This window comes from Lepisosteus platostomus, chromosome 5 (genome assembly GCF_059453375.1).
Source record: "Lepisosteus platostomus isolate fLepPlt1 chromosome 5, fLepPlt1.hap1, whole genome shotgun sequence".
Lineage (NCBI taxonomy): Eukaryota > Metazoa > Chordata > Actinopteri > Semionotiformes > Lepisosteidae > Lepisosteus > Lepisosteus platostomus.
The window spans coordinates 6,333,229-6,356,585 of NC_142615.1; the positions used below are offsets into that span (position 1 = coordinate 6,333,229).

Sequence of the window (23,357 nt, forward strand, 5' to 3'; positions counted from 1 at the left end):
AAGCGAAAGTAAGTGGTGTGCTGAATGCACCAGTAGTTGACTAAACTGAGTTTCTTCCCTGAAATTATTTGCTTGCGAAGACCCAAGTTGCCTTGAATGGATCTTGGAAATCAAATATACGGATGGATTGTTATTCGGTTGTGAGTTTTGAGGGGCGTATTATAAATTGAGTTGGTGAAAAGGCGCTTTTTGTTAGTCTGTCGGGAGGCTGCACAAGGTGTTTAGAGGGAGAACTTCTAAAAGGCAGGCTCTCTATGTTTAACATCAAGAAAGATTTTTTTTTCTCAATGGAAATGCTCTTTGGCGCTTTCAGCTTTACGTAGGGAACAACGTCTGCCGAGACCAATTTTTAGCCAGTGCAAATGGTAATGTGCCACCAAGTACATTTAATATTGGCTGTGGTAGCGAGCTGCTTTTGTTTGTGAAGCTTTTACTTCTTTAAGCTGAATCATCGGCAGGAGTAGCTTATTAAATCTTTGCTCATTGCGCTCCATCAGAAATACCTTGTCCATGTTCAAAAGAGATCAGGGGATTTACTTCATGCTTTCACATGGCATACCTTACACGAAAGATTTAAATGGGGAATTGATTGTGCTTCTTGATGTTGTTCCTGTGGTTGCCTTGGTTACAATGGTGAACGTTCTTCCACGTTCTGTTAGAGTATCCACTGGGTGGGCTTTATCAATTGGCTCGGATAGGTCATCAGTGCTCCGTCTCCAGAAAAATAATCAGCACTGTCTTTTTTCTGTGCGCATGACCGTCTTTTAAAACATATAAAATCACGAGTTCATTGATTTCTCCAAATAACAACAATACATTTTAACCCTTCAATCCAATAGTTTTACTCCAAGTAAAAAGCAGCGCAATATATAGAGAGATGACATTCAAAGATTTCAACGTTCTTATTGGATTGCCTGTATGCAGATATCGCTCAGAATTGCTAATATGATTTTAATTCAGTTTTTCTCTACTACTTTCAGAGTCTTTTATTGACCTTGCTGAAGCAGAGAAGTGACATAATCACAAATGCAACCAGTTGTGCAGCTGTTTCTGGTTAATAATGATTAATGCAAAAAAAAACAGCTCCTTGCATTAAGAGTCCTCCCTCTGGATTCCTCTGAAAGCTGCGCGAATTACTCACTGCGTGTCCTGTACTGTGTAGCACAGTGACAAGAACGCCTTGAGTTTTTTTCCGTATGTGAAGGAAAATGCAAAAGAGCATGAAAAGTATCGATGGTATAAAATATCCATGGTACAACTCGAGAAAGAACTGAAGGACAAAATAATGACATTTGATGATTACAAGAGAAACACAACCGTCCAAACATGGGCTTGGATCCTGACCGCTTGCGTTAAAAGACAAAGCAAAGAATATAACCTGTAAATGTCTTCATGTCTTACAGTTTATGAAATAACACAATTTCTTACTTTCTTGATAATTTCTTACTATTGATAGATGTTTTTTTAAATTTTAACAGAATCACAATTACAAACAAATGGGGTTAAACTGTTATTCACATACTCTAACGAAGAGAAACGTTAGTGTCTTCCGGTGTGTGAGCCCATCTCTCAAAAAATAAAAAAATAAGTTCTTTAAATTGAATTGTTCTATTTTTCAGGCTTGCATAGTCTTATTCATATTTCAGTTAAGCCTTTTCCTCGGTAGTAATTTCATTTGATATTAAAATTAGTCCTGATTTACAATTTTTGGACATGGTTCATCTTAAAGAATTTTGTAATAAGTTTCATTTTAGGAAAATCGTGCCCAGAAGCTACCAAAACTGGTAATGTTCACATAATGTGTAATGCAAAAGCAGCAGTTGGGGTGGGAAACAAAAGGCATTTCTTGGTATGAATCCTTAAACTTCATAGATGGCGTTCTAGGACTTCTCGCTTCAGATTAACCTGTCAATACATCATAGATTTCTACTCAATCAATATCAGCAGTGTTATCACTACCGAACACTAAATATAGATCCTGGCAATAATTCATGAGTTGTTTGTTAGAAAATTATTTATGGTTTTTTTTAAACATATTTTCAATACCAGACAAAAAGTCGAAAGTTTCAATTTCATGCAACTGATGAAATCTCTCTTCAATGGAAGTTATAAGTACAGTACATCCAAAATACTGCGGAATCAATCAAATTTACATGTTTCTTGTGGATCCAGAAGATCATTTTGAGACTCAAAACATGCCTGTCTTTTCTTTTTTCGAGGACGAAGGAGTAGCAGCAGGAGTAGCAGTTATGGCAAGAACGTGTTTAGAGTTCAGGACTTCTCATTTCTAATGCAGAGCCATCGACTCGGAAAGCACCGCCCGCGATAAAAGAAATTGCAGAATTGGTCTGTTCATGCTGCCTACACGCTTTGAATTGCTGGCATTTTCTGCAAGCGTTCCTTTTTGAGGGTTCATGAAATTCCTCACATTTGAGCCAACACTAAAATATTTCATTCGGGGTCGCCTAATTCATAGTGCGAACCGAATCTACAGGGGAATGCTGTGGCACATGAAGCCGTTTGTTATTCTGTTGTGAGGTGTGAGGGGCGGAATGCAAATCGAGTTGGTGAATAGAAAATGAAACAGGAGTCACTTCTTGAGCTACGAATTCCAAAAAGTATGAAAACCTGTGCATTTTAACAGTGCAGAATACTCACAAATTGCACTGAGTTGCTTGCTTTCTTCTGCTGCTTTTATATTTCAGTCATTCACTGTCAGCTAGCACTGGAACAATTCAAGAGAGGTAAAAACGGAAGCTGTCAGGAGTGGGATTTGAACCCACGCCTCCATTTGGAGACCAGAACACCCAAGCCAGCTGGAAAGACACATGTCCTTGAGTCTGGCGCCTTAGACCACTCGGCTACCCTGATAAGCGAAAGCAAGTGGTGTGCTGAATGCACCAGTAGTTGACTAAACTGAGTTTCTTCCCTGAAATTATTTGCTTGCGAAGACCCAAGTTGCCTTGAATGGATCTTGGAAATCAAATATACGGATGGATTGTTATTCGGTTGTGAGTTTTGAGGGGCGTATTATAAATTGAGTTGGTGAAAAGGCGCTTTTTGTTAGTCTGTCGGGAGGCTGCACAAGGTGTTTAGAGGGAGAACTTCTAAAAGGCAGGCTCTCTATGTTTAACATCAAGAAAGATTTTTTTTTCTCAATGGAAATGCTCTTTGGCGCTTTCAGCTTTACGTAGGGAACAACGTCTGCCGAGACCACTTTTGAGCCAGTGCAAATGGTAATGTGCCACCAAGTACATTTAATATTGGCTGTGGTAGCGAGCTGCTTTTGTTTGTGAAGCTTTTACTTCTTTAAGCTGAATCATCGGCAGGAGTAGCTTATTAAATCTTTGCTCATTGCGCTCCATCAGAAATACCTTGTCCATGTTCAAAAGAGATCAGGGGATTTACTTCATGCTTTCACATGGCATACCTTACACGAAAGATTTAAATGAGGAATTGATTGTGCTTCTTGATGTTGTTCCTGTGGTTGCCTTGGTTACAATGGTGAACGTTCTTCCACGTTCTGTTAGAGTATCCACTGGGTGGGCTTTATCAATTGGCTCGGTTAGATCATCAGTGCTCCGTCTCCAGAAAAATAATCAGCACTGTCTTTTTTCTGTGCGCATGACCGTCTTTTAAAACATATAAAATCACGAGTTCATTGATTTCTCCAAATAACAACAATACATTTTAACCCTTCAATCCAATAGTTTTACTCCAAGTAAAAAGCAGCGCAATATATAGAAAGATGACATTCAAAGATTTCAACGTTCTTATTGGATTGCCTGTATGCAGATATCACTCAGAATTGCTACTATGATTTTAATTCAGTTTTTCTCTACTACTTTCAGAGTCTTTTATTGACCTTGCTGAAGCAGAGAAGTGACATAATCACAAATGCAACCAGTTGTGCAGCTGTTTCTGGTTAATAATGATTAATGCGAAAAAAAAAACAGCTCCTTGCATTAAGAGTCCTCCCTCTGGATTCCTCTGAAAGCTGCGCGAATTACTCACTGCGTGTCCTGTACTGTGTAGCACAGTGACAAGAACGCCTTGAGTTTTTTTCCGTATGTGAAGGAAAATGCAAAAGAGCATGAAAAGTATTGATGGTATAAAATATCCATGGTACAACTCGAGAAAGAACTGAAGGACAAAACAATGACATTTGATGATTACAAGAGAAACACAACCGTCCGAACATGGGCTTGGATCCTGACCGCTTGCGTTAAAAGACAAAGCAAAGGATATAACCTGTAAATGTCTTCATGTCTTACAGTTTATGAAATAACACAATTTCTTACTTTCTTGATAATTTCTTACTATTGATAGATGCTTTTTTAAATTTTAACAGAATCACAATTACAAACAAATGGGGTTAAACTGTTATTCACATACTCTAACGAAGAGAAACGTTAGTGTCTTCCGGTGTGTGAGCCCATCTCTCAAAAAATAAAAAAATAAGTTCTTTAAATTGAATTGTTCTATTTTTCAGGCTTGCATAGTCTTATTCATATTTCAGTTAAGCCTTTTCCTCTGTAGTGATTTCATTTGATATTAAAATTAGTCCTGATTTACAATTTTTGGACATGGTTCATCTTAAAGAATTTTGTAATAAGTTTCAGTTTAGGAAAATCGTGCCCAGAAGCTACCAAAACTGGTAATGTTCACATAATGTGTAAAGCAAAAGCAGCAGTTGGGGTGGGAAACAAAAGGCATTTCTTGGTATGAATCCTTAAACTTCATAGATGGCGTTCTAGGACTTCTCGCTTCAGATAAAGCTGTCAATACATCATAGATTTCTACTCAATCAATATCAGCAGTGTTATCACTACCGAACGCTAAATATAGATCCTGGCAATAATTCATGAGTTGTTTGTTAGAAAATTGTTTATGGTTTTTTTTAAACATATTTTCAATACCAGACAAAAAGTCGAAAGTTTCAATTTCATGCAACTGATGAAATCTCTCTTCGATGGAAGTTATAAGTACAGTACATCCAAAATACTGCGGAATCAATCAAATGTACATGTTTCTTGTGGATCCAGAAGATCATTTTGAGACTCAAAACATGCCTGTCTTTTCTTTGTTCGAGGACGAAGGAGTAGCAGCAGGAGTAGCAGTAATGGCAAGAACGTGTTTAGAGTTCAGCACTTCTCATTTCTAATGCAGAGCCATCGACTCGGAAAGCACCGCCCGCGATAAAAGAAATTGCAGAATTGGTCTGTTCATGCTGCCTACACGCTTTGAATTGCTGGCATTTTCTGCAAGCATTCCTTTTTGAGGGTTCATGAAATTCCTCACATTTGAGCCAACACTAAAATATTTCATTCGGGGTCGCCTAATTCATAGTGCGAACCGAATCTACAGGGGAATGCTGTGGCACATGAAGCCGTTTGTTATTCTGTTATGAGGTGTGAGGGGCGGAATGCAAATCGAGTTGGTGAATAGAAAATGAAACAGGAGTCACTTCTTGAGCTACGAATTCCAAAAAGTATGAAAACCTGTGCATTTTAACAGTGCAGAATACTCACAAATTGCACTGAGTTGCTTGCTTTCTTCTGCTGCTTTTATATTTCAGTCATTCACTGTAGCACTGGAACAATTCAAGAGAGGTAAAAGCAGAAGCTGTCAGGAGTGGGATTTAAATCCACGCCTCCATTTGGAGACCAGAACACCCAAGCCAGCTGGAAAGACACATGTCTTTGAGTCTGGCGCCTTAGACCACTTGCCCACCCTGACAAGCACAAGCAAGTGGTGTGCTGAATGCACCAGTAGTTGACTAAACTGAGTTTCTTCCCTGAAATTATTTGCTTGCGAAGACCCAAGTTGCCTTGAATGGATCTTGGAAATCAAATTTACGGATGGATTGTTATTCGGTTGTGAGTTTTGAGGGGCGTATTATAAATTGAGTTGGTGAAAAGGCGCTTTTTGTTAGTCTGTCGGGAGGCTGCACAAGGTGTTTAGAGGGAGAACTTCTAAAAGGCAGGCTCTCTATGTTTAACATCAAGAAACATTTTTTTTTTCTCAATGGAAATGCTCTTTGGCGCTTTCAGCTTTACGTAGGGAACAACGTCTGCCGAGACCACTTTTGAGCCAATGCAAATGGTAATGTGCCACCAAGTACATTTAATATTGGCTGTGGTAGCGAGCTCCTTTTGTTTGTGAAGCTTTTACTTCTTTAAGCTGAATCATCGGCAGGAGTAGCTTATTAAATCTTTGCTCATTGCGCTCCATCAGAAATACCTTGTCCATGTTCAAAAGAGATCAGGGGATTTACTTCATGCTTTCACATGGCATACCTTACACGAAAGATTTAAATGGGGAATTGATTGTGCTTCTTGATGTTGTTCCTGTGGTTGCCTTGGTTACAATGGTGAACGTTCTTCCACGTTCTGCTAGAGTATCCACTGGGTGGGCTTTATCAATTGGCTCGGATAGGTCATCAGTGCTCCGTCTCCAGAAAAATAATCAGCACTGTCTTTTTTCTGTGCGCATGACCGTCTTTTAAAACATATAAAATCACGAGTTCATTGATTTCTCCAAATAACAACAATACATTTTAACCCTTCAATCCAATAGTTTTACTCCAAGTAAAAAGCAGCGCAATATATAGAAAGATGACATTCAAAGATTTCAACGTTCTTATTGGATTGCCTGTATGCAGATATCACTCAGAATTGCTAATATGATTTTAATTCAGTTTTTCTCTACTACTTTCAGAGTCTTTTATTGACCTTGCTGAAGCAGAGAAGTGACATAATCACAAATGCAACCAGTTGTGCAGCTGTTTCTGGTTAATAATGATTAATGCAAAAAAAAAACAGCTCCTTGCATTAAGAGTCCTCCCTCTGGATTCCTCTGAAAGCTGCGCGAATTACTCACTGCGTGTCCTGTACTGTGTAGCACAGTGACAAGAACGCCTTGAGTTTTTTTCCGTATGTGAAGGAAAATGCAAAAGAGCATGAAAAGTATCGATGGTATAAAATATCCATGGTACAACTCGAGAAAGAACTGAAGGACAAAATAATGACATTTGATGATTACAAGAGAAACACAACCGTCCAAACATGGGCTTGGATCCTGAACACTTGTGTTAAAAGACAAAGCAAAGGATATAACCTGTAAATGTCTACATGTCTTACAGTTTATGAAATAACACAATTTCTTCCTTTCTTAATAATTTCTTACTATTGATAGATGCTTTTTTGAATTTTAACAGAATCACAATTACAGACATTTGGGGTTAAACTGTTATTCACATATTCACATATAATTATGAGACTCAAAATATGCGTCTTTTCTTTTTTCGAGGACAAATGGATTATTGAGGTGTAAAGATGGGTTCAAAACCAAAATCATCTGCTATTGCTGCTGTTTCTTCAAATCCTTTAATTGATCATTGATAACGAGGAATAATATTATACAAATTGTGGTTTTCTGTGAATTGCCAATTTTATTGTAATTACATCTTCGTTTACAGATGACTTGCATGTATCACAAGGTATTACAGATGCAGCAATTCAAAATGGGTGGGGTATTTCGCGGCATACCCCGGTGGGCGTGTCGCGGTGTCACGCAGTATCACGCGGTTAATCGCGTCATTTGACGTCATCCCGGAAACTATCCGGCGTCACCTTGTAAAACCGGCAGGGGGAGCTTAACCTCTCATGTACAGCATTTGAGCTTTTAATTTAGAACTGTGTATTACAGCATGTTAATCATCAGTCATTAAAATGTTGGTATATTTTATGAAAGCAAGATTGCTCAGTTGGACAAAAGTACACAACCTACCTTTATCAGAAATATTTATGCATCAAAGCCTTTACCGAAGATATTACTAATAGTATTAATAATGGATGACTTTGGACAAGCTGTATACTCAAAGTATAATTTCTTTAGCACATTTGTACAAGCACTCGGAATCTGTCCAAGCCATACTTTGTCAGGCATTTTGTTTTACTTCAACGGGCATAAAAACTTCCTTGCTTTTAACAGGGCGTTTCATAATTTCTAACTACGAAAATGATTTAAAATGCGACACTTATCATTCAACTAGAGCTCAAAATATCACAAGGATCCTCAAGAGCACAGCAAAGACTGTATTAAAAGATACTTGTATGTAGCAACGCTTTCTTTTCCGTATACCGAATTTTATGGAACCACTTCAGAGGGGTGTCAGCCAGTCAGATTCCAGGAATCGGTACTTTAAAGGAAAAATACACGCCGGTATTCCATTTCTCCCTAACGATTTTAAGCATCGAAGTATATAACTAGCATGTGAAATAAATGTGAAAAAGTGGTAGTTTTAAGCTTTTCTGCTAATATAATATGGAATCGCGTATCTAAAGAATTTAATAACTATATGATTATATTTGTGTACTGCGACAGGGCTGTGTAGGGCTGTTTCGCCTCTCTCTTCATGCAACTTCCCTTGTAGCCTACTGGTCTACATGCCCAACTATCAAATACACTCCACAGGCATTCACAACAGCAACATATGAAACGTTTGCACGTATAGTTAAGTTATTACTTGGTTTTCAAAGTGCAATGAAATACAATATTGTTGTTGTTGCTGTTCTGGTTGTTTTTATCCTGTAAAGCGTTTTGAGAAGCCACCTTTAAAGGCGATATGTACTGTAAAACCGCTGATTCTTATGGAATGTGTTCCGCAGGGGATTCAAATTTTTATTTAAAAGTAAAATCACCTTTAAAATTGGTAGTACCTTTTTTAGTACTATATTTTTGTATTATATTCCCTATTAATCAAACTCTAAGAGTATGTATCGGCTTGTCAGTCAGGTCTTTTTTCTCTATTTCAATTGTCGTTTACACATGCACGACTTTAAAAGCTAGCAAGACAGGTTTCAATTCACATTAGCTGGCGAGCCTTGTTAACAAAAAAACTAATAATAATTTAACATGCCACTGTTTGTTCATGAACAAAGTTATACTGAGATTTCCTTAGACAGCGATTAAAAAATAAACGTTTCATATGTTACTGTTGTGAATGAGTGTGGAGTGTATCTTATTAAGCTCTAAATTGCATTTTGAGCGCGGTTTTTGACTTTTTTTAAATTGCATTTTGGGCGCGGACAGCACACACAAGGGTTAATGAACTGCGCCAAGAAATTTTAAATAGTATTCTTTAGGTGTGAGGTTAGGAGTGGACCACAGCAGGCATAATCAGCAAACCAGGAAAACAAAGAACAGGACAGGTGAAATGTGTATCCAGAAAGCGAATGATCAGAAAAAGGAAATGGTGTTACGCCCAGGTTTTCGACCCAATTGTTTTAACTTGCTAATGCATCAGACACATTTCCTGGCGTATTGTGTTTTAAATAAAATAGGAGTGTCTTTCCCTGGCATTAGCTCATCGGTATGGTGTAAGTTTTATCTGTACCATACCATACAGTATATAGGTACAGAATTCAAGCTGCACCACTGTATCACTTTGGTAAGGGGACGGACAATGACTAAAATCACGAAGACTCTCTCACACCAAATAATGAAGATGAAAAGAAACGGGAAGTCAACATGGGACATTGTACAGCAGTTGGCTTCGATGGACATCTTCGTTTCTGAAAGCACAGTGAGATGGCATTATAAAGGGGAGAGGAGGCAAAGAGAATCTAAGGTAAATAAATTTCTAAAAATACCTTTCTTGCATGTAAATACAACTACGCACATTATTTTTAAAACTAACTGCTGATCTCTTTTTTTTTCCAAGTCTTATTGTGCGAGCTGTCGACAAACTGACTGATGAAAATGATGAGCTACCGGCAATGCAAGTCCAAAGACGGCTATGGGCTGACCTCGGTGCGAACATTAGCCCGACATCGATAAGAAGAGTACGCAGGAGGCTTGGATGGAGATACAGAAAAACCAACACATGCCCCATGATAAGGCAAAAAAACAAAGAGGAAAGACTCAAGCAAGCGCTCCAATGGATTGAACAGGGGGAGGCATTTCAGGATGTACTTTTCACCGACGAAACAACAGTGGCTCTGGAACAGTTTTCAACAATGGCATTTTGCAAAAAGGGGAGATATGTGGACAAGCCAAAGCCCAAACATCCACTGAAGGTTCACGTCTGGGGGGGTATATCTAGAAGAGGCCCGGGACCACTTCTTATTTTCAAAGGAATTATGGACCGTGTATTCTACGAGGAAGTTGTGGTCACACAGCATGCTGCCCCATATATCAGGGAGCAGTTTGGATCAAGGCACCGTCTCTTTCAAGACAACGATCCGAAACAAACAGCAGCAAGGGCGAGGCTTATAGCAGAAGGAGTGAACTGGGTGAAAACTCCAGCCGAATCCCCAGATCTAAATCCGATAGAGATGGTTTGGCATTCGTTGAAAGACTACGTTCGGAAAACTGCTAAGCCCGTCACAAAGCAGGAACTGATCGATGCAATCTGTAAATTCTGGGAGGAAGAACTGACCGAACAAAATTGTAAAAATTTTATTAACAGGCTGTTTCGTGTTCTTCCTAGGATTGTTGACCGGGGCGGGGGACATTCGGGAATGTAAGTCTGAGAAAGACAGTCTCACGTTTGTGGACAGTCTGTCCACAAACAAAACATTCCTGTTAGACAAGAGGAATTGAAAAAAAAAAATTTTGTCAAATAATTTTTTTGAATCCCCGGCGGAACACATTCCATAAGACTCAGCGCTTTACTTCGCGCTTTACAACCCTTACTTCGTGCGACTGGAAAAGAATTAGTGATCGGATCAACGAAATGCTTCGTAGAAGGAGGCGCTCTTTTCCTCTAGTCTAACAGTCTGTCCACAAACAAAACATTCCTGTTTGACAAGAGTAATTGAAAAAAAACAATATTGTCAATGGAAACCGGTGTGTGTGTCTCTCTCTGCTGGATGTCCCTCTCACTCTCTGCTGAATGAATAAAAGCATTTTATTAAAAACGCATTTGTGTTTGTCTGGTATTTACTTTGGTCCCTTTTAACTGTTTTTCGATCTACTGTATTGCTTTGAGATGCCACTTTTAAAGGTGATATGTAAAATAAAGTTTTTTATTATTGTTATAGAGAAACATGATTAGATTTTCCTTGCTTCAGAAAAAAAGATCTAAAGTCCTACACATAACTTTCTTAATTCGATGTATTTAAAGCAGTGAACTACTGTAGGTGTAACATAACATTCAGAAATACAATCGAGAATAGTTTTGGGGTGTTTGTTTAGATGAAACGTTCCTAAAACGTATAACGTAACAAAATTAAAGACGATTAAAATCTGTAATCTTTCCACTTGTACTGTATGTCATCGGAAAGTTTCTGCTTTGTGTAAGGATGGTATCAAAAAGCAATTTTAAGTGGTGAGTAGCTGTGCTCAATGTATTTAAGGGACTTAAAAGTAAAAGGAGATGCTTCATATTGCTTGACTAATTTTAAAAACGAAGTTATAAATGCAGACGCTCCCTCGGTACTAGTATTTTAGTACTTAGTACTAAAGTACTAAGTATTTATTTTAGTACTAAAAATAAGATACACTCTACAGACATTCACAACGGTGACTGTCAGAAGATGGGACACAGCGGCTCAGGCACCTGCTGAATGGAAAAGGGGCACTTTAATGTTCTGTATGGCTAATACTAAAGCCAATACTAATATTCAATACTTTAATATTCTTTTCTGTATGTTTAACAATAGTGGGTACTGGCCTTATTCGTCCCTGCTCCCGTTGTTAGGTGTTAATGTGTTGTTAAGTGTGAATTTGTACCTGTTTCCCTGAGGTCTGGCTTTTTTTCTGGAAAACCATAACTCTGGTCTTGTCCAGATTGACTGTCGGCGCCCAGGTCTGACAGTGCTGCTCCAGCAGCGCCAGGTTCTGGCGCAGCCTCTGTTCTGTGGGCGACAGCGGGACCAGGTCGTCTGCAAAGAGCAGGAACTCGATTTCCATAATTAATGCAGATCAGTAAATCAAGGGACAAAACAATTATTGCGCCCGGTTCCTCAATGGGGTTTGACGTGCTAATGCGTTGGTTTAACAGTCCGGGTGTGGCAAGCCTCTAATGTCTCCCGACTTCGGCAAGAGGCACCCGCCTTTCATTGGAAGACAATGAACATTCTAGCCGTACATGTGAATATAGCATAAATACACAAAGGGATTGGGTGAGCTCCCATCACAAAAAAAACTGCGAACCTGCACTACAGCGACCACAGTACAGTATGGAGACCAAGACCTTTTACGGGAAGAGACGGGGTGCTTCTGCCGCCCCAGCTTCCAAAGAGCAAAGGGTAAGCAAATACAGCAGACTTCATCTGAAATACGTGATTACAGCGTATATTACAAGGTATTATTGCAGTTTTGAATTTTAAATTCAATTTTAATTATTTCTTCGTAGCCTGTTCTTCAAGAAAACACAGCACGGGCAAAACGATCTACCACCAGGACAGTAAAAAAGAAAGCGGTAAGACGGAAAAAAAGAAAAGTTTATTTTGACTTCTGTTCCGCGACTGATGAATACTACTGTGTGACTTTATTTCTTACATGAATTATGTTATTTTGCCACAGGCCGTGGGTCTCTGCTCTCGGCCACTGGCCAGGGTGCCAACCTGTAGAAGCAGCATCTGTGTGGAGACATTTCGGCAGCAGCGGGAGCAGTACGATGCATTACTGGGGAGGACTGGGAGGCTAGAGACACTCCTGAAAATGCAGAGGAAGGAGACAGTATGTTCCAGCAGTCAAACAGTTGAGCAGCTGTCTCCCGAAAAGTGCCTCTCCCCGCCGCGCAGGTTGCAATGCCTGGCGGAAGCTCTGCCCCCCGCAGAGCACACACCGCCTCAGGACACTCCATCCCGGCCTCTCCGTTCACCACCGCATGGGAATTGGTTGATGCTGTCCCCGCCGTCTATCTCCCCCCAGGAAGCACAGCGGAATTCACAGACGCCAGTTGGACGAATAATTCTCCCAGATATCCAACTGTTACCCATCACTCAGGAGATGGAGGGGGGGTTGTACTTGCAGTGCATCGGCATAGACGGGAAAGCAAGAGCCGACCGCTACGCCGCCCTCATGTTTTTGAAATTTACTGGGGGTGGACCACGTCTGTAAATTTCGATGGGTCCAGAGGCAAAAGTGCCTTGCCTTGCAATCTCCGGGAAACCATTAGTAGCATGGTGAATCGGAGATTCTCAACCCTTACTTTGTGCGACTGGAAAATAATTTGTGATCGGATCAACGAAATGCTTCGTAGAAGGAGGTGCTCTTTTCCTCTCGTCTAACAGTCTGTCCACAAACAAAACATTCCTGTTAGACAAGAGGAATGTAAAAAAACAATTACGTTTGTCAATGGAAACCTGTGTGTGTGTCTCTCTCTGCTGGATGTCCCTCTCACTCTCTGCTGAATGAATAAAAGCATTTCTATTAAAAACGCGTATGCGTTTGTCTGGTATTTACTTTGGTCCCTTTTAACTGTTTTTCGATCTACTTTTTTGCTTTGAGATGCCACTTTTAAAGGTGATATGTAAAATAATATTTTTTATTATTGTTATAGAGAAACATGATCAGATTTTCCCTGGTTCAGAAAAAAAGATCTAAAGTGCTACACATAACTTTCTTAATTCGATGTATTTAAAACAGTGAACTACTGCAGGTGTAACATAACATTCAGAAATACAATCGAGAATAGTTTTGTGGTGTTTGTTTAGATGAAATGTTCCTAAAACGTATAACGTAACAAAATTAAAGACGATTAAAATCTGTAATCTTTCCACTTGTACTGTATGTCATCGGAAAGTTCCTGCTTTGTGTAAGGATGGTATCAAAAAGTAATCTTAAGTGGTGAGAAAGCTGTGCTCAATGTATTTAAGGGACTTAAAAGTAAAAGGAGATGCTTCATATTGCTTGACTAATTTTAAAAACTAAGTTATAAATGCAGACGCTCCCTCGGTGCCACGCCGGGTGTAAAGATCAAAATATACATTCGTCCCGGGCAGAGGCCGAAGAGTGCCCGGCTGGGGTGCGTGGGGAAGAGCAGGACAGGAGTGAAAGTGGTCAGGGCGGGGTTTAGGAAGGCGTACAGTCTGGGCAGGTATAGATTACACTTTTCTAAAACGTATTTGAAAAATAAAAACGATTACAATCTAATCCTTCCACGTTTGATCCCAAAATCCCAAGAAAAATAAATCTAAACGGGTAGAAAGCTATGCTGAAAGTTTATTAAGATACTTAGAAGACAAAGATACTGTATCAATTTATGTTGCATTAGTCTGATTATGATTAAAAAACACATATAATTAAACATGCATTTGCGATTTAAATCAAAACACAATTTAAATCAATATAAATGTTTATATTGTAACGCATACTGTCCAGCCTCCATTTCTCTATAAAAATTTACTCTATTACACACACACACAATAGAAGCAGGAAGCAGAAGCAGGGACCGTTGTCAGAAGGGAAGAAGGTGACTATTCATTGTTATCAAAAATGACTTAGAATCGATCATGTTGTGATATTTTGAAATATAAAAGTCAATTGATTGTCCATAATATTGCTATTCTATTTTTTCGAAGAAATGTTTGTTAAAAGACCTGTGAGTTGGTAATCGGGCACGTAGACCAGTGGGCTACAAGGGAAGTCGCATGAAGAGAGAGGCGAAACAGCCCTACACAGCCCTGTCGCAGTACACGACTATAATCATATCGTTATTAATTTCTTGAGATACGCGATTCCATATTATATTCCCTTTTAATCGAATTCTAAAAGTATGCTTGTTGACTCCGGTATCACTTTAGTTAAAGACTTCGATGCTTAAAATGTTTAGGGAGAAATGGAATACTGGTGTGTATTTTTTCTTTAAAGTACCGAAACCAGCCATATACTGTATGTTTATGTTCCAAAATTAATATCGTTTATGGCCTTCACACGCGTTGCAGTATGCTCCTATTCTTTTTATGCTCAGGCACTAAGATTTCCCTTCAGTGGTAAAATTCCATATAAATATTCAATACTTAAAGGGCACAGTTAAGACATTAAATATACATATACATACTGTATACAGTACAGTTTGCATACGGTAATATGTTTATGTTCCTAAATCAATCTCTTTTATGAGCATGTGAAAGGCATGGTGAATTGATTCTCAAAAATTACTGTACTTTGTATGATTGGAAACAAATGCATGATTACGAAATGCTGTGGTGTTACTTTTACAAAGAGGGTCAATGAAAAAAAGAATGTTGACCAGGGCAATACTTTGAGTTTACACTTACAGCTCGTCCAAGGTCATTCATTATTACTACTATTAGTAATATCTTCGTTAAAGACTTTGATGGCGACAGCTCAAACATGAGAGGTTGAGCTTTATTAGCTCCACCTTGCGGAAATTCCGGATACTATTATTTTGCTTGCCGTATTATAGGAGAATTTACGGTAACTAGCAGTATTTACCGGTAACTCGCGGTAGACTGCGTACAGCGTACCAGAAAATAATGCGGTATCGGCCACGCATTTTGAATGGCTGCATCTGTATGTTCCAGCAGTCAAACACTAGGGTGTCAGCCGTCTCCAAACAGACCTTCATCTCCTGAAAAGTGCCCCTCCCTGCCACACAGGTTGCTGTACCTGGTGCAATGCGTATCTCCATACAACCCTACACCCCCAGCAGAGCACACCCCCTCAGGACACTCCATCCTGTCCTCTCTGCTCACCACCACTAATGAATTGGCTGGTGCCGTCCCCACTGTCTCTCTCCCCTCAGGAAGCACCATCTACACAGCAGAACTCACAGATGCCACGTACAGTTCTCCCAGATGTCCACCTTTTGCCCATCAGTCAAGAGAAGGAGGGATTGAATGTGCAGTGTGTCGGCACAGAGGGGACAGCCAGAGCCGACCGCTACGCCACTCTTATGTTTCGCAATTTTGGGACTGGGGGTGAACCACATCCATAAATTTTGACTGGTCCAGAGGCAAAAGGGCTTTGCATTCTCCAGGAAAACATAGGTATGTTGAATTGGAGATTCTCAGAACTTACTTTGTATGATTGGAAACCGATACATGATAGGATAAACAAAATGCTTCAAAGAAAGAGGTGCTATTTCTCTCTGGTTTTAGTCTGTGCAGCAATAAAACAATCAGATTAAACAAGAGAGAGTGCGACATTACTTTTCGTCAAAGAAAAATAGTCTTTTCATGTTTATTTAAGTGTCCTTCTTTAGTTTGGATTGCATTAAACAACTCGGGAGTTATTGTTATGATTACTCTATTATCGAATCCTCAACTCGTTCACTTTTTGTTATTTTGGGAACATTTTGACATGTTGCTTTTAGCCGTCGATTCTGTTGAATTCACTCAGTTTGTAATGTAGGGTGTAGGGTAAGTTAAACTTTGATACAGGACAAATATATTTCCCACAAGCTGTACTGTAGTAGCATTAAAAGTATACAACATGACACTGTATGCATGTGGCACATCTTTGTTCAACTTAAGAAAAAACAGGACATTTGATTGCTGATTGCCTTATGTTAAAGGCCAACAATGACACCAGAAAACTGAAAGTTCCTTCCCCTCCCCAAGTAGAACTGTCTAATCTACATAAACACAGTGAGGTGTAACACCTAGCCTAGACTTTGTGAGAAGTATGGAGCTGCGTTGCATTAAAATGGCTGCAATGGAATATACATAGTAGGCAAAAGTTAATTTCAAGCTGAAAAGAAAAGACTCAACATGTCTCCTCTATACATCTTCCATTTAGACCATCCAATCATTTATTATTAATATCTTCCATATCCCATTAAAATCAGAAAGTTTCTTACAAGTGTAAATCCAACTTTTTTCTAATCGCTTTATCCAGGACAGGTAACAGTTTCACCAAAATTATTTGGTAACTTTTTACGATTGTCAGACTTCAGAATGCTTCAACTGATGCTTAAAGATATGACATAATGCGTACTGTGTTAAAGAGCTATTGAGCACAGAACATCTTTACACTTGTGAAAAGATTTGCACGTGCAGTTTATTCTTATCTGTGTGAAAACAGGAAATATCGATGGAGTTTCAGAAAGTAAACAGAGGTCTGGAACACCATATCTCAGATGTTTAATAAATTGAAGTTTGTGAAAACAGTGACAAATCACCACCAAATAAAATACAATTTTAGAATACAAGCAGTTTGAAATTATTAGTTATTAATAAATCACTTAACTTTGAACATGTTGTGATATTTAGAAATAGCAACAAATCAATATAATTTACTATTTTAGTTTTTCAAAGAAATGTTTTTGTTAAAGGAAAACTCATGCCAGGAGCTGGGTTCAAACAAAGCTAAAGCTGAAAAGGGCAGGCAAAATGTTTAAGTAATCATGGGTGAATGAGACAAATTGATGCAGATGTTTAGAAAGAAAGTGGACTATGGTAATATTTTGAGCTTACAGCCTATCCAATATTATTCTTTATTAATCTTTCATATCACATTAAAATGAATGTTTTTTTTTAAATGTAAGAGAATACACAACGCGTGTCCTCTATAACACTTCAGTGTACTTTTTAATCAGTTTAATTTTTATCAATGTTATACAAAGCTTAAAATTATTAAATTGTATGTACCGTTTAGACTGTTAAATTCTGTAATTGACAAAAGATTGTCCCTCAGTATTGACAGGGATTCAAAACCAAACATTTTCTAGCAACAGCGCAAATGCTGCACATGAGACATTAAGCTTTCATAGCTCCACCTGGCGGTTTTACAAGATATTTCACCCTACTTTGATACATCATGCGGTATCCTACAGTTCTTTGCAGAACAAGCACTGCTATTTACTGCACATTTAGAATGGTTGGATCTGTAGTTCTACTCAGTTTGGTGTATTCTTGATAAACCAAGCTGTCGCCCTCCCTCCAACTCACCATTCCTCCTTTATGGTAGTGTATGCAGAGAAACCCATGTATATAAACCCACAGGGTCAATTGCAATGGACATCCCAAGTTAAAACACAGCTGCGTGCTAAGTTAGTACGGTACATTCTGGAGATCATCTCCCGCTCCGAGTTCAATTGCAGCAAAAACATGTGGAACAAAGATGGAGCTCAGCTCAACTTGTGCTTAATCCGGTTCCAAGGGCTCGGCCTTGTTATACTAATTAGCCCGAACTGGAGAGGACTGTACATCAGAACACTTCTGATTAGTAGGATAATACATAGGCCACGTTAATATACAATTACTTTTCTGTTTCTTCTTTATATTCAAGCTAAATTTCCTGACAAATCAGTTAGTTTTTAATTTAAGAATTGCATTTAGGCTACAATTCACCTGATGAGGCTACGTCATTATTAAATGAGATACCCAATTGTAATTAGTCATGAAACAAATGAGAACCGCAGCTGTGCATCTGAAATTAAACACTACTGTATTATTGCAGCATAAATTTTGTTTAACACTCCAGATGAATAAGTGGACACATCGTTATAGCTAAATCATTACAAAACACACCGACTAATAACCAGTAAAGTTAAGTTTAATTTTTAACAGAACTGGAAATTAAACTTGTGCAAAAAAAAACAATTGTTCCTCCGACCTAAGCATTTTTTTTTTAAGGCAATACATTTCTTTAGCAGGGTGTGCCTTGTGCTTACTTTTCAGAACTTTGATTTTCTCTCTCTCCTGTATCAGTAGGAGCGTACATTTCGAATTAAGTTATTTTTTAGTCAGTTCCAATGTCTTCCTTTCAGTTCAGCTCAACTTGTGCTTAATAAACATTTGGAACAAAGTTGGAGCTCAGCTCATCTTGTGCTTAATCCAGTTCACAGGGCTCAGCATTGTTGTTGTGCTATTTAGCCCGAATTGCAGGGGACTGTGCATCAGAACATTTCATCTGATTAGTAGGTTAATTCATAGGCCATGCTAATTACTTTGTCTCTTGTTTAAAATTAGTCAGGAAATTTAGTTTAAATATAGTTTTTAAATGTAAGAATTGCATTGAGGCTACAATTCACCAAATGAGGGATACTCAATTGCAATAAGTCACAAAACAAATGAGAACTGCGGCTGTGGGCTTGAGACAGGACACTACTGTATTAATTTGACATTCATTTATTTTTAACAGAACTTAACTGAAAATTAAACTTATAAAACTACCTGAGCAAATAAATACAACAATTATTGTTCGTCTGACCTTCTCAGAATCAGTTCCAGCATCTTCCTTTCAAAGTGGGGAAGTGCTTGCTGGCGTGTTGTTTTGCTAACTCATGCTTATCCTTTATAACGGTATCTTCTGACACCTGCGCACAATCCAACAACATTACAAGACCAGCACTATAACAGGAGTCATAAAAACACAAGAAGCCACATTGAACGAGCTTTCAGAATTGTAAAACAGCGCTTTGCTTGTCTGTCATTTGGTTTGCATACCAGTCCATCAAGAGCTAGCACAACCCTGGCTGTTTCAACACAGTCATTGGATCACAGCCACAGGACAGAAAAGGGACTGTAAACCATCATAAATCACTTAAGATGCCAAGTTTTTTCCTTTAACATGCTTGGGTGCCACCTATTTCCTCCTCATCCCTGCTTTCCTCCGATAACCACAAATACGGAGACCCACCACTAAAATATTTAACAAATCTATCCAGTTGACTCCTCGATTTTATAAAACACATTAAAGGCTCACGCTACATTTATATAAATAATAGCTTAGGTTCTGTTCTCTTCACTCCCTAGCACCTTAAACTTCACAGCTACTAGTAATGATTAACATTCAACATAAGTAAATGTCACTTTTGTAAATACCCACATTAAATCAACTTCATCATGAATAAATGTGGTATGAGTGTTAAGCAATTTTAATTAAATATTACAATGTTTCCAAGCGACGGATGCATAAATTCAGTACGTGGTAACGATATTATTTCCATTATATTCTGGAGCCTTCTAATGCAATTCATCGTTATGGTACTAAGTTGCTCAAGCCATATTAAGACGTGGTTTAAAATAATTCACTAGTTTAGTCACTTCTAGAGGGCAACAACTATTACTCTGTGTTCGTTGCAATTGAGAACAGGTTTAGTACGGTGCTGGACTAAGCACAGCAGCAACGTTCGTTGCAATTGGACTTAAGGTGGAGCACAACTTCAGACCACAGCTGCGTACTAAACACGGGTTGAACGCCTGTTAGTACTTCACTTTCAGTTTGTTGCAATTAACCCCTAGACTTCGCACTATGAAGGTGTAAATCAAGCTCAAGCAGAGACAACCCATTAATGGCTTTCATAACTTCCATTAGTCTCCACCTCTGCCTTCCCTAACTCATTCTTGATCTTCCTAAACTAGGCGTTTAACTGAAATGCAGCCCAATGATACTGTTTAGTCTGAGAAAAAAAAAATATCATAAGCGCTATTCCTGACAGCCTGAAAAGAAACACAGATTCCTATAGCCTCAACTGAGCAAAAGAGTCCGTTTCTGCACCTTCTGAAGTATTATTTAAAAAAAAAAACTCCAGCACTGGCTGGAAAGGCTGTGGGTGTCCGGGCTCAGCGGTTATATAGGACAGGACTCAGCGCGCAGCAGGTGTGACTCATTGCTCTGCGCTGCCCGTGAGGAATGCGCGTCTCTTCCCTCGACACGCCACCGCCTCGCTAAACCGCCTTCATACTCCCCAGCGGCAATAACATCTCCATTTATTAAATTTATTCTTCCATCTTAACCCAGAAACCTCCTGGGACGTTTCTGTGAACCGGTAAAGCTCTCTCTGTTGGTGGTCACAAGTAGAAACAATGCACGAGCTGAAAGCAGGAAGTCAAGCACTCCTCCCTCACTGTATATCTGGGTCCAGACTTCCGAAAACTCCTAAAAGTGAATTTCCAGAAAGCCATATTAAAGTCTCCCATCCGTTCGTTTCAAATACATAAATTAGATGAGTTCGGGTTCTTTTCTGATGTATTTTAATAGTTTGGCACTGTACCTTGTTAAATATGTTACAGGCAAAGTTTATCAACTTCATGCGAGGTTTTGCGTGGATACAAAAACATTATATGATATCTATAACACACGTGAAGAGTGAATCTGAATTAATCAGAATGCCTCGCTGCACCAGAATTGTTATTTACGTATTTTAAAAATACATCTGGTGCATCTGAAGACAGAATAAAACCCAGAACTGTAAAAGGACGACAGACCATTAAACTGTCTGGTGATATTGCTGCATGGGGCGCAAGATCACAATAGAACACGTTATTGTAAAAAATGTTTACATTCGTGAATGAGTATTTTTTTTTAATTATACCAAATGTCCGTTAAATAATGAATTACGTTTATCAGACCATAAACACTATTATATGAAAAAAAAAACATTTACTATATATGCATTTAACTTGCTTTTTTAAAAAACATGACAATACGGTAGATGAAAATTGTTGTTCAGCGCTCTTGTATTAAATATACTCTACCAGCCTTTTAAGTCATGTGTCAGAAATAAAGTGTATAAAATTCGCTAAATCAAACAAAACACAAGCGCTACGAAAAAGAAAAAAATGTGTTTATCCTGCAATTTTATCTTGCTGAAACGTTTTTTTTTTTCCTGTGGCACTAACGGGCTAACGGTTAGGATTCCTGGTTTCCTGATTACATAGAAATGTGTCTCTCTTGTCTTACGGTGTCCAAATGACCAGTTCAGTGTAGAAAGGAGCAGGGTAAAACACCGGGGTAAAGTTAGCTTGAAGTTCGAAAACGATTTTGCCACGCCTGTAGCGTTTACACGAAACCTCTTAGAATCGCGAGAATACTTGCTTTGTGCATAAAATACATTGTGAATGCTTTCTCAGCCTTTACTTTTTCGTTTATATTACATTTCTTGGACCAAGCACGAATAGTCTTTTGTCCATATCTTCGCAACGGAAGCACAGAACGCCTTCAAACCAAATGCATTTTAAAGACCACGACGTGGATATTTCCACAGCCTCTACATCAAAGTATCAGTGAGCTAATTATCTTTTTTTAAACCTCCGGTTTTTCATCGATGCGTAATTACGCACTAACTGGAACCCGGGGGACCGCTGTATACACAAGTTCACAACGCGAGAAATACTGTTCAATACGGCTTCATGCGAAAAACCCGTATATGACCATAGGCAACAGAATAGCGCAGTCTCCAATTACTCAGACTGTAAGCACGGGAATAAAGCTTTGTCTGAATTCTGAAACCCTTCCTTTACGTCCTGTTTTCATTCAGGTAAGAGTCAACTATATGCACAATACTACTGACAGCAGGAAGATTAAAATATTCTTTACTCAGCAGCTTATTAAAAACAGCTCCCATGATGTTCAAACCGATTTTTTACACAGAACACTGACACAGCTTTGCGTTCTGAATCTCTTTTTCTCGTGTGTTTATTTAATGTGGCACAATGTACTGGGATAGGGGTATTCTGTTCACAAACCAATATCATTTAAACCACAGCACCCACAATGCTGCAAGTAAGTGTTTTGCACACTAAGCAGAGAGCGATGTCTTCCTCGTTAGTATAGTGGCAAGTATCCCCACCTGTCACGCGGGAGACCAGGGTACATCAGGACACGCATTGAAGTGAAAGCAGGATGCGCTGCGACATCCACTGTGCAGATCCCGCCACACTAAGAGGTGAGTGGGTCTGTTCGATCACAGCGCTAGGCGAATCCCCAAACAGTGTGCATGGCAACAAACGAAACGGGCCTGTTTCCGCCCGGTTTCGATCCGGGGAAATCGGGCCCAGTAGTGGCGGGATCTCTACAGTGCATGTCGCAGCGCTTCAATGTGCTTCCTGATGTCCTACCCCGAGAACAGAAAAGACAGCATCCACAGCAACAACAGCTCAGGTCTCTGTACAGGAGCTAAGCTGCCCTCATCTCCTCTGCTCTGCGGCTCCTGCGGAGTGGAGTCCTGCCTGGAGCCGTGTTTGCAGGTGGCGGCTCCCCGCGCCCTGTCTGTGCGTCGTGTCCAAGAGCTCCTGGGAGGAAGAGAGAGCCCTCCCACTCGGGGGCTTTTCCACGGTCTGTGTGAGGAGGGGCGGGTGTGTCCAGTAGCTTATCGAGCGGAAGCCTGGGGCGGCGGAGAGCTGTGATCGTGCAGACCTTGAGGTGTCACCTCTTTGTCTGCTTTCCCGCCCCCCCTCCGCCCAAGCTCTGCTCCAAAGTAGCCCGGCAACCCCTCACACCTGCACGTGTCACAACCTAAGGTGCGGTCATGAGACACCCATGGGGTGTCGTTCTGTTCTTGCTAATTGTTTCCTGCCCGTCGCAGGCAGGAGTCCATGCGAGGAAGATGCGCTGGACAGAGCTCAGAGGGCGCAGCTGGGTGGCTTTCCTTCTGAGTGACGTTCCTGCAACACTCTCCCGCTACTCTTGGTGCGCTCATGCCACAACAC

At 39.6% G+C, this 23,357-nt stretch overlaps 1 non-coding gene across 1 annotated transcript; it reads right to left on the bottom strand.

Moving 5' to 3' along the window:
* Positions 1-2,758: 2,758 nt before the first annotated feature.
* On the bottom strand, positions 2,759-2,871 carry trnal-caa (transfer RNA leucine (anticodon CAA)). Its single transcript has 2 exons — positions 2,834-2,871; positions 2,759-2,804 (listed from the first exon to the last, which is right to left on the bottom strand). It is a non-coding gene; the product is annotated as a tRNA-Leu (tRNA).
* Positions 2,872-23,357: the final 20,486 nt, after the last annotated feature.